Below are 11,012 nucleotides of genomic sequence, written 5' to 3' on the forward strand. Positions count from 1 at the left end.
TGTGTGTTGAATGAGTTCAACCATGGATTTGATCAGATTAGCATATTTTTACCACTGTGATTGTACTATCTGAGGTGATCCCATTGTGCTTCTCTTATTTATTTTATCTCTTATTCTTATTTATGGCATGCTACGTAAAGCTTTAATTCATAATCCAAGGCTTTGACCATATGACCTCCAGCATTGTGCCCATCAATACATTTCTGATATACAATAGTGCCACAAAGACGCATTCAGAATGTGAATATCATTAGAATTAAATGTATAGGATTCATGAGTGTATTGACCCTGTAACTGAATGTGAAATCACCCTCTTTATACATTTACTTCTTCTGGGAGGACATGTTCTTTGAATGCAGTGATAGCTTTGGAGTAGTGAATGAATACAAATGTACATTTTATCAAAAATGTTACTTGAATTCAGAATCCATAACCGATAAAGATGGTAAATGGACTGCATTTCTAATCTACCGACACCTTTTTGGATACAGGTGCGAGTGTGTTTTGCACCATATTCCCTGCAGCAGCTGTAGCAAAAATGTGAGTGTATGAGTTTATTTATTTGTGATTTGTAGAAGAGGATATGTGCGCCACCAATGAGGAATTTGAGAGGGTGTTTGTGGGAGAGAGAAAAATCTACGAGGCATTTTTCTCTGTGACTTCAAATTTACTGATGCACTTGTGACTATTTTCTACAACTTCAAATTCAATGTAAGTGTTCAGTTGTTTTGCTCAAATATTACCTCCATAACATTCAGCCTTTCACACACATTCATGCACTGATGGCAGAAGCTGCCGTTCAAGGTGGAGGAGCGGATTCACTGTCAAGGCCAGGGATCAAACCAGGGCCCTTCTGAGATGACTGCTTGCAATGGTCAAATAACTACAAATATTAATTAAATAAAATACACATTTTTTCCTCCAGCATCCCAATACACTTTCTTATCTTTTAAACAACATAAACATTACAGTGCAAAAAACCTTAGAGCACACTATGAGACAGATTTAACAGCCTACTTTGGTCTTTGCAAGAAAACTTCACTACACAAAATCTGTTAACTGCAGCTCAGGTGTGACTGTGTAATTGAGTGTTAAAACACCTTTAATTGCTGAGGAACAAGCAACCTCCCTGCATAAAAAACGTGTTTAAAAAGTACATTCATGTACGTGTAAGTTGGAACTGAGAAGACACATGCCAGGTTCCAGCACGCAGTACAGCGAAATGTTTGCAACTGCTCAACAAAGAAAACTGGACAAGAGCTTGTTTATTGTGTGAGAGGGGTTTATTTTTTCTTTTCATGCTGATGACCTTATTGTTGCGGATGGATTACCTTGACCAGGTCAGCAACGGTTGCTTTGTCTTCTTGTTTTAGCTGATCAAGCAGCTCGGTTCTGACATGGACACTTTAGCTATCCAATGTTCAACAGTGAACCAAGAAAATAAATAAATATTGGTTACAAACAGGCGATTACACATTAAATAAAAAGTAACAAAAAGGAAAAAACATTGTCAGTGATGTATGTCATGCTTTATTAAGTTAAGTAACTGGATACAGTTTCACTCAACATTCCCCCTCCTAGTTCTGCTGCTTCCCTTTTTTGTCGTCCATTTTAATCAGATTCCTGATTAGCTGCTGTATTTAAAGGCCAATGAAATCAGGGAGCAGAAACAATTAACTTACGCAGTTGATACATTAGTTTTAGAATCATCTAAATGTCTCTTTATTCATACAGCAGCAGACACTATGTATAATGTAAAACATGGTCATGTTCCTTATTGATTACCTAAATGGTGGGCTGGTGAAGATGCTGCACATGAGCCGAGCAAAAGGTCTTTTTGTTGGTGTAAAGCTTTTCTCTAGCGGTTATTTGTCCTACTCTAAATTATTTATTATCAGCAATATATTAGAGATGACCCTGCTTTATATATTTGTTATTATTTAATGCCAGGCACAATCTGCTGTGAGGTGGAGCTTATGTCAGATATCAGGGCTGATCCTTGTCTGCTCATCAAATGTCAGCCTCGCTGTGATGACGAGCAGACATGTTCTCTTCTGATTCCCGCTCCTCCTGACCACACATGTTGCCGCATGCTGACTGCTGACTGCCTCTCCCTCCCCCAGAGCCTCTCCGAGGTGCCAGGGTGCTGGTGACGGCTGCCAGTACAGACAGCGGGGGAACAGTTGGCATACCATCACGCCAGGCTGGGTGCCCAGATAGTAATAACAACGAGGCGGGAGTACATGCATTTCACAAGGTCTGTACTCTTGAGAATGGGACTGATGCAGTTTTTCACCTATTGTGCTTTTACACATCCGTCACTGTTTTCTTTCTTCTGGAAAACCATCTGCCTGGACTCAACTGTGTTCATTATGCAGACATTAATTATAAACTCAAAGTATTTCTGAATATTAAATCTCACAAGGTCATTGTAGCTTTGGAAACAGGATGAATAAAACACCACGTGTCTGGTTATGGCTTTGATGAGTGATTCTGTCCCCATCATGTGGGTGGCAGAAGAACTTGGGGACCCAAACGGCCAGTCAGCTATGTAAGGGGGCATGTTTTACTGCTTTAATGCCTTTCTTTATTAAAAGCACAATAGGCCAGAGAGTCTACTTTAAGATTCACTGCTGACCAACCAGAGTTGTTTTGTTACTGATACCAGTATCAGAAATGCCTCTGATACTGCCTAAAATGCCGGTATGTGAGTCTATGCACTGATCCAACGCCATCTAATTTAGCCCTATTTATTTATGTTTATTTCTGTTCTTTTTTAATATGACTGACTACAGTCAAACTACATAATAAAATAAAGTTCTACCACATTCATTCTCTGTATGTATTTGTTCCTGTTTTAAAAAGGTTTAACCTGAACCAGGCCAAACAACAATTATAGCAACCATATCACATCTTTACACCTCAGTAGTTTTTAGTAAATCAACCACCCAGAGAGAGCAAATAGCAGTAGATTTGCTGCTACTTCACAAATGCAGGTATCAAAAATAGGTGGTCTTTGGGCTCCATGGACATATTATGAGACCAAAGAGAAAGGTTAGACTTGTACGTCGCAGTGTGATCAATGAGTCATAACCAACACCACTTTTTAGGCATGTAAAAACAAGTGACAGTGCACAGATTTGTCAAGTGGTGTCAGCTGCCAGGCAATCAGGGTAGCACTGGATAACTAACACAGGTGCAGTCAATAGTCCAGCTGTTTGTTCAGGCTTGGACTTGTACTGGCCCTTAACTCGAAGACCCTAAATCTAGCAGTTTCTTGACCCTTTAGACATCTTTATGGCCTCTGTGTCTACTGCTTTGAGTCCAGGTTACATCATTGGTGGATGGATAATTATGTTCGACGATTCTCTCTTTCTCTTTTCTTTTTAGCCAAACGGGTATTGTGGGTGAATAAATAAACCACTTTTTGTCCTCTTACTAAAAAAGGCTGTGTGCTGTTTATGAGCTCTGTAAAAAGTATGCATTTATAATACATGATGCTGTGGTCATGTAGATTTTACATCATCTATCTGGTAAAATATACCCTATATATATAAAATATATCCTTGATTTTGTGGTTAAGTCAGCTTATTATTATGAAATAAAAACTTAGCATTCTGTTTATGTAATTTCAAACAAAGAGAATATTGAGTATAGCCAACCTTTATGTGACCATGTCCTGCCTGTAAGTGCACTTTTTTGAGTCCAGCAGGTTTTAATCTACCTGTCATTCACCACAAGACATGTGAAGAGAGTGCGAATGGTGAGTTTATTTTATGTTACTATAAAATACTATAGGCCTGGTATACTATACTATGCTATGCTATATAATGTTAGCTGGTTGACCTTAAGAAACCTGGAAACTGTGTCTCAAATGATACATTTATATATGTATATAATATGGTTTGCATAGAATCAGCTGATGTCTTTTTCACCACTTTGACTCACTGCACGGTGTGAATGTCAGCAGACGGTGGGAGAGGCAGAGATCTCTAGATCTTTACATTGTTTTACAGATGGAGCCAAGTTCCATAATAGCGTGATGTTTTTGCACTGCATTATAAACAGGGCATTGTGCATTTTGGACGAATCTTATATGGATTGAAGCACAGACTTTATTTTAACGATCATTCAGTTGCTGTTAAGGTGCCAGTATATCCTTATGAATAAGTATGTTGGATTTCATGTTAAGGTTTTACATTTTCATAAAGGGAAGTGTTGGAAGTAAAGCCAGCAGCTTATTTTACGATGCACTTGCAACACTTCTGTCTTTTACTCCTTGGCTGTTTCTTTTATGTTTTGATTTAACATACCAAGTACAAGCCTAGAGAAAGCCAAAGTCAGTGCATCAGTGGAAGGACTCTAGGCTTATACTCCCTCCTTTATGAGGGTCGGCGCTGAGCTGCGCCCAGAGACCCAGAGAACATAGCAAACACCTGCAGGCGTGTTTCACACTGTCTCCTTATGCAGATAGAGATACAGCTGAAAATCAACAAAGTCCTTTAAAAGACAATACCAGTGGGTTTGACATGTTGTCTATTATATATATTGCCTTTGTGTCAAACTGATGTCATTATTTTTCATAAACTGTGACCTTTACGTAAATGTTTTGAGGCTTTTCGGCAGATTCCTCATTGCGTTTGGCTCTTAAAGCAGTCTACAGGCAACATGTACTGTATACACAATTCATTTGAACCACATTTGGTGACTCAGGAAACTGTGGTATTAAAGATACATTTTCAAATGCACTGGAAGTCACTAGATATCAGTGTGGGTCATCCAAAAAGAACAACATTTTGTTAGATTCATAGACATGTGGACATGTTGCTGTTCTGCTGATGATTTGTGTCTTTGAATAAATGTTTTGGAAGTATTTTTGTATCATGTTTATTCTGAATACACATCACAAAATATAAAATTAAGGTGATTCAGTCAAATATACAGTGCAAATAAGCAGTTTCTTAATGAAGGCCTGAACTTAAATTATATATAAATCTAATGATAACATAAATAAATTGTGAAATAATAAATTAAATAGATTAAAACAAAAATGCAGTGGATTTACTCAATATAATTACGTTTAAGTTATCCAGTTGCATTACCACTTTAATTAACCCATACATAAATTTAGTGAATATATTCAAATATATACATTTGAGTTGATTTTATTTAAATATATATATATATATATATATATATATATATATATATATATATATATATATATATATATATATATATATAATCAACTAGAAATAGCTGCCACATTATTTCTAAGACAGTGTATGACAGTGTAGTTATTACCTTTGGTTCTATTTTATTGTGAGTTAGATTATTGCAGGACCTTCCTTGAAACCTTGAAAGTTCGTCTGCAGTCTTATTGGCCAATAAACAAATGCACTCTTTTGTGTTGCTTAGCAACGCATCCCGGTCCCTGGGCTTTATATATGAAAAACCAGCATGCCGCCAATCTGGAGACTTACAGGGTGCAGTGTGAATGAGACCAGCCACGATGCATATTTAATTAAAACGCTGCAAGCTTTTCTGAGTGAAAGGGGCTTTAACCATTGTCTGTTGTTAACAGGAGATGGTGACAAGATTGATTTTTACGTTCATTGTCAGTGGAGATAAAGATGATCAGATTCAACTCACATGTTGGTTTCATGTCAGTTTTGGATTTCAGTGATCATACAATATTTACTTTTTGTGTGTAACAACATTTGACATTAATACAGGGCCTTTTTAAAAAAAAGAAAAGAAAAAAAAGTGCTTTTACTTAATTTTAGGTGGGCTTGACTTCACCCTGTTTGTCATGCGTAAGTAAAATGGGAATCCTGTCAGGTCACTCATGCAGGTATCCTGGGGGAGGGAGAGGCACATAGAGTCTGTGGTGTGTCTCGAGCCTTTTCCATCATCTTCATCCAATCCTTTAAATTCTCCTTTTCTAACAGAGGTTTTCATACAGCGAAGCACAGCTGGTAGAATTTGACGTAATGCTGAAGCATCATGATTGTCCATTTATGTCTGTTACTACATATTTTTCTTGGCCGTTGAAGCAGAGATCACGATCTATCGGACTTATATCTTCTTCTGTGTGTGAGTGTGTCTCTCAAACTTCATAGTATCTTATATTTGCTCAGGTTTGTTTACTGGTAAACCATCCCCAATGCATCCATCCCCATACACAGGCCAAATACTGGCAGCGAAGTGTAATAAAGAAAGAAAAAAACTTACAAAAAGCGATGGGTACCGTGTGTAAGAGACTCATTCCCTAATTATGTCTAAATGGGCCCTGAGCACTGGCGGTAAGTTCACACTGAATACTTTCTTCATAGCAACGTGTTGGACACCATGCAAAGTCAGGTCAGCCTCCCAACACTTCTTTTAATAATTAGGCTGCATAGTTGGTTTTGTGACATCTTCACCATTTGGTCAGCATTACTCTTTAGTTATATGCATTCATGTATTCTCAAACCCCCATTATGACATCTCCTGTAGGTTGCAACGGTACACTGCTTAAAAAACCGACGGTTATCAGACCGTGTATATTTCTTTATCTACGGTATTGAAACTTGAACATTTTTTTTTAAAAAAGGAAGCGTGTGTAAAAAGTCTCCCTTTTTAAAAATAAATAAAATATTGTTTTCAGTTATAAAGTGTTTCTGTTTTCATTACTTTAAGGTTCATTGTAACTCATAATAATCAGTGTTATATCGAATATAGTGATATATTCTGAGATGTTATCGTTAACACGACTCATATTATTGCAATCCTACTCTCCTGATGGTTGTGTTACATTAACCTGGTCACTCAAAACTCTGACACATGCGGAAGGAACTGCTAAAGCACTACAGGAAACGAGTGCTGTCCACTGTCCGTTGATGACTGAGGCAGCCACTGAAGTCCACAGAGAGATTTAGACCCATCTTATTGATGGCTAATGTGTATTACTGCAGTGAAGAGAAGTTTTCTGGCATCAGAAAGCTTTACTGAGCAGTTACATATTTAGTGTAGAACAGAGTGCAGTTAGTCAGACACAAGAACAGGTTTGACCAGAGTGTGTTTTTTTTTTCTTTGGGACCTCAGCACATGGTGTGTGTCGTGTAGTGTTCATTTAATGCTGTCACGTTGGTAAGGATGTGAGGAAATGCAGAAAAATATGGAAGAGGTTTACATCTGGGTTTTATTTCACCAATATAAAAAGCTAGAAAAAAAAGTTCAAATTCAGATTAATTAACGAACAATGAACATCAAGGTACACAATTTAAAATAAGTGAATTGTAAAATAAACAATTAGAAAGGGAGGGAAATAAGTAATACTGGGTTGTTTCAATCTGCTTTGTACAAAGTGGGCCACTGTATGCCATTATCACAGCACATCCCTGAGGTTTCTGAGCAGTTTTCGTGCATGATTCAGTGCAACGAGTGCTTAAACTGTGCTTTTGATTGCTGTTTTGCGAGTAAATGAAAATAATCACGGGACATCAAGCCCAGTCAACAGGGGCGTGCAAGCAGGGGTAAATCAGAACATTTTAAGTGCATTTTGTGTAAGGGCAGGTTGAATATTGTTGAAGTTGAATAAACAAGAAAACTCAATGCCAACACTGAACTGTGAACACATTCTGAATTGAAGAGCTGTGCAGCTTAAAGCTGATGTGGACTGAAGAGCACTGCGTGTGCTGAGAGGCAGACTGGGACTTGTTGTTCTTTGACCAACGGCACAACAAAATCACTAGTCTTCCACTCAGCACTACCAACACTTAACCAAAGCATCCTCTCATTCCTGTTTGGCGCTCCACGTCCGACTCTTAAATCTGTAATGAAAGACAGAGTTGTGTCATCACGGGGCCTTTAAGTCTGGATCTTCCCTCCACTGTTAAACATGATGAATGAAATTTTGTCAGAGTTACAGCTTTTCAGGATATGCATGTGCCACAGGTGTCGCAGAGCACCCAAACACTGACCAGTGGTGTGCTTACAGGTTGTGAACTTCAGATGTCGGAGATGGAAACACTACATGCCATCCCCGTGTCTGTGTTTCCCTCAACCCATTTCTCTCTGAAGCCTGTTGACATTCCATCCTTCCTTTGTTGTTGTAATGCCAACCTTTCAGCTCCTCTCAAAAGAGGGAGACAGGAGGAGGAGGAGGAGGAGGAGGGGAGGAACAGAGAGGATCACAGCACAGCACTTAGAATAAATGTTGTTCATCATATGCAATGAACAGAACCCCCCCAAGCTGTGTACAATTTGCAATTTAGATTGAGAAAATGGAAAAAAACGCAAACAGGCAATAAATTCTGCGATGTTTTCTTTCCAATACATCACATTTGGACTGAATGAGAAAGAAGGAGAGGAGAGAAAAAGAGAGACAGACAGGTTGTCCTCCATCTCCAGTATGTTTCTGAGCTGGTAGCTATGCAACAAGACTGGGAGTCAGTGGAAGAGGGGGATGGGAAGATGGGGACAGTTTAGTGAGAGGAAGGAAGGGAATAAGGAGGGAAAGGGGGGGGGGGCTTGTGTGTAAACTAGAGAAAAGAGGAGTGCTGAGCAGAGAAAACACTCTATTCAGACCAAGGACCAAGAGGAGACACTAGAAGAGATAATACATAATGTTCACTAAAGTCAGTTCAATATAGTATTGATTAAAAACAATTTACTTCATGTGTTGCTCTTGCAGGCTCACATTCAAGCATCTGCCGCTCAAAGAAATCGTATGTATAGTTTCCAAGCAGCAGGGACATTTGAATGCTGACCATTAGGTTATGTTAATATCACTAGATATGTCAACACGATTTGAAATATGTAACCCACAAAAGTGACAAAACTGCTATTCCGTCCAGATAAGAGAAAGGAGAAGCGAGTACAGCCCTCGACGTGGGAGCTGTCCAGTGTCTCGGTGCTGAAATGACGCCCTACTTTCCTCCACGTCCACCTCCTCCTCCTCCTCCTCCTCCTCCTCAGCATCTCGCCTCGATTCCGGCCCGGGAAGGGAAAAAAAACACGCCACCTGTTGCTGCACCGAAGTTTTCTCTCAGGAGGTTATAAAGCCAAAAAGACCTCCGATATCTGACACGTAACAGTGTGCAGCCCCCCTGCTCCTGATCTAAAGTAAGGTCTTTTTTCTCTCTCTGTAAAAAAACACGGCAAACATGACGACATGATAAACATTTATCCCCCCCTCAGACGAGGCAGGAAGAGGAGGAAGAGGGTTGTCATTTAATTTCCCGTAGACGCAGTCGGGATTTTTTTTTTTTTAAGATAGCCTATTCGTGTTTCCCTTTATACGTCGGAGGGGTTTTTTTGTTTTGTTTTTTTGTTGCTTCATCATATTTATCCTTCAAACCTGAAGTGCAAAAAAGCGAAAAGCATTGCAAACATGTAAATCCTGCTAATAGCCTATGCATTTGCATCATTTGAAAACAAAAAAAGGAGCAGGACAGGGGCTGTAAGTGATGGACTCACCGTGTGTCGACGGGAACAACAGGTGATAATGTCATGCGGAGCGGGGACGAGTAGTCGAGGCTGCGTCTCTCCGGGTTTTCTGCACGATCTGAGGCTGTTGCGCCCTCCGATCTGAGCTCCACGCAATGGTTTTCATGATGTTACTGGGTAAGCTGGAGGAAGATGGATCAGCGTGTTTATATACGTCTGCTGCCCGGAGAAGAAGAGGCGGAGGCGGGACGAGGTGGAGTGACGCCTGCGATGGGAGGCCTATTGACGTGGATTCTCTCTCTCTCTCTCTCTCTCTCTCTCTCTCTCTCTCTCTCTCCCCCCCCTCTCTAGACCTTGTTAAGGGTGCGGCCCAAACCAGCAGCCAAATTACATTATATGAAGGTTAAGGATGCATATGAATTAAACATAAGGTGAGGCTTAGGATGTATGTCGATGGAAAATACCTGCGTTTCTATTTAAGGACTGATTACTGTAGGGTTGAATCAATGCAGCGCGTGAATTAAATCTTATGGAGGAAACACCTCACACACATGCGCGCGCACACACACACGCACACACACCTAAATTGAAATCATGTGACCCAAGAGTGCAAAAGACTGAGCACCTGTGGAGCTCAGATGTAATTGAATTAAACTGTGCAGATCAAGATTATGCATCAACATTAATTTGTGAGGGAAACAACAAGAGAGGAATGTTGAAGCTAAATGGCGGTGGAGATGGTAAATGGTAAAAAAAAAAGAATTTCTTTGGGGGGAAAAATAACTGAGCTGAATACAATTTCATTCATCCCCTGCAGATACTGTACATTTACACACCAGAGTTATAGGTGTTTCTGTTATTTTCAGTCACACTGAAAGCCCTGTTGATCTCTCCAAACAACACAAACACAACTATCACTCACAGTAACCACACAGAGACATAAAACAAGTGGTAAAAACTTAAAATGACCAAAGTCAAAAGCTTTATGCATAAAATAATAATACAATAATAGATATTCCCATGTGGATACTAATAAGGCGTTGGGTTGGGAGATGATAATCACAAGTCAGTCCTTCATTAGTGATAGCTTCAAAAAGCAAAACAGTTACACAATTATGTTGTTACTCATTGATTTTGACGTGCTTGACAGTTTAGTTGTAGTTATAGGCTGGTTGAGTGCAATTTGAAAGAAGTTTTATAAGTTCAGGAACAAAAGACCACGAATCGAACACATCCCATTTCTGCACAAAAGTATTCAAGCACACCTCGGCTTTTCCCTTCTCTTTATTTCAGTTTTTGCATCCCTTCCCCAAAACCTCTTTTTTTTCTTTTATCTGTCTCCTCTCTCTCTATAGGAGCTACTGGGAGCACTTTGACATAAGTGCACATTGAGCGACTCCCCACTCTGAGTCTCGACCCCCTCAGTTCCATCCTGTCTTCCCGCCTTCAGTGACACCATCATCCCTCCATCCCTCAATCCATGACACAGGTTCATCCCTGCATCTCTTAAGCCTCATCCCAACATCCATTCATGGCTCTCCACCTACGATGTGCATTCAACTACTCTTAACCCATATCTT

The sequence above is a fragment of the Echiichthys vipera genome (genome assembly GCF_963691815.1).
Source record: "Echiichthys vipera genome assembly, chromosome: 15".
Classification (NCBI taxonomy): domain Eukaryota; kingdom Metazoa; phylum Chordata; class Actinopteri; order Perciformes; family Trachinidae; genus Echiichthys; species Echiichthys vipera.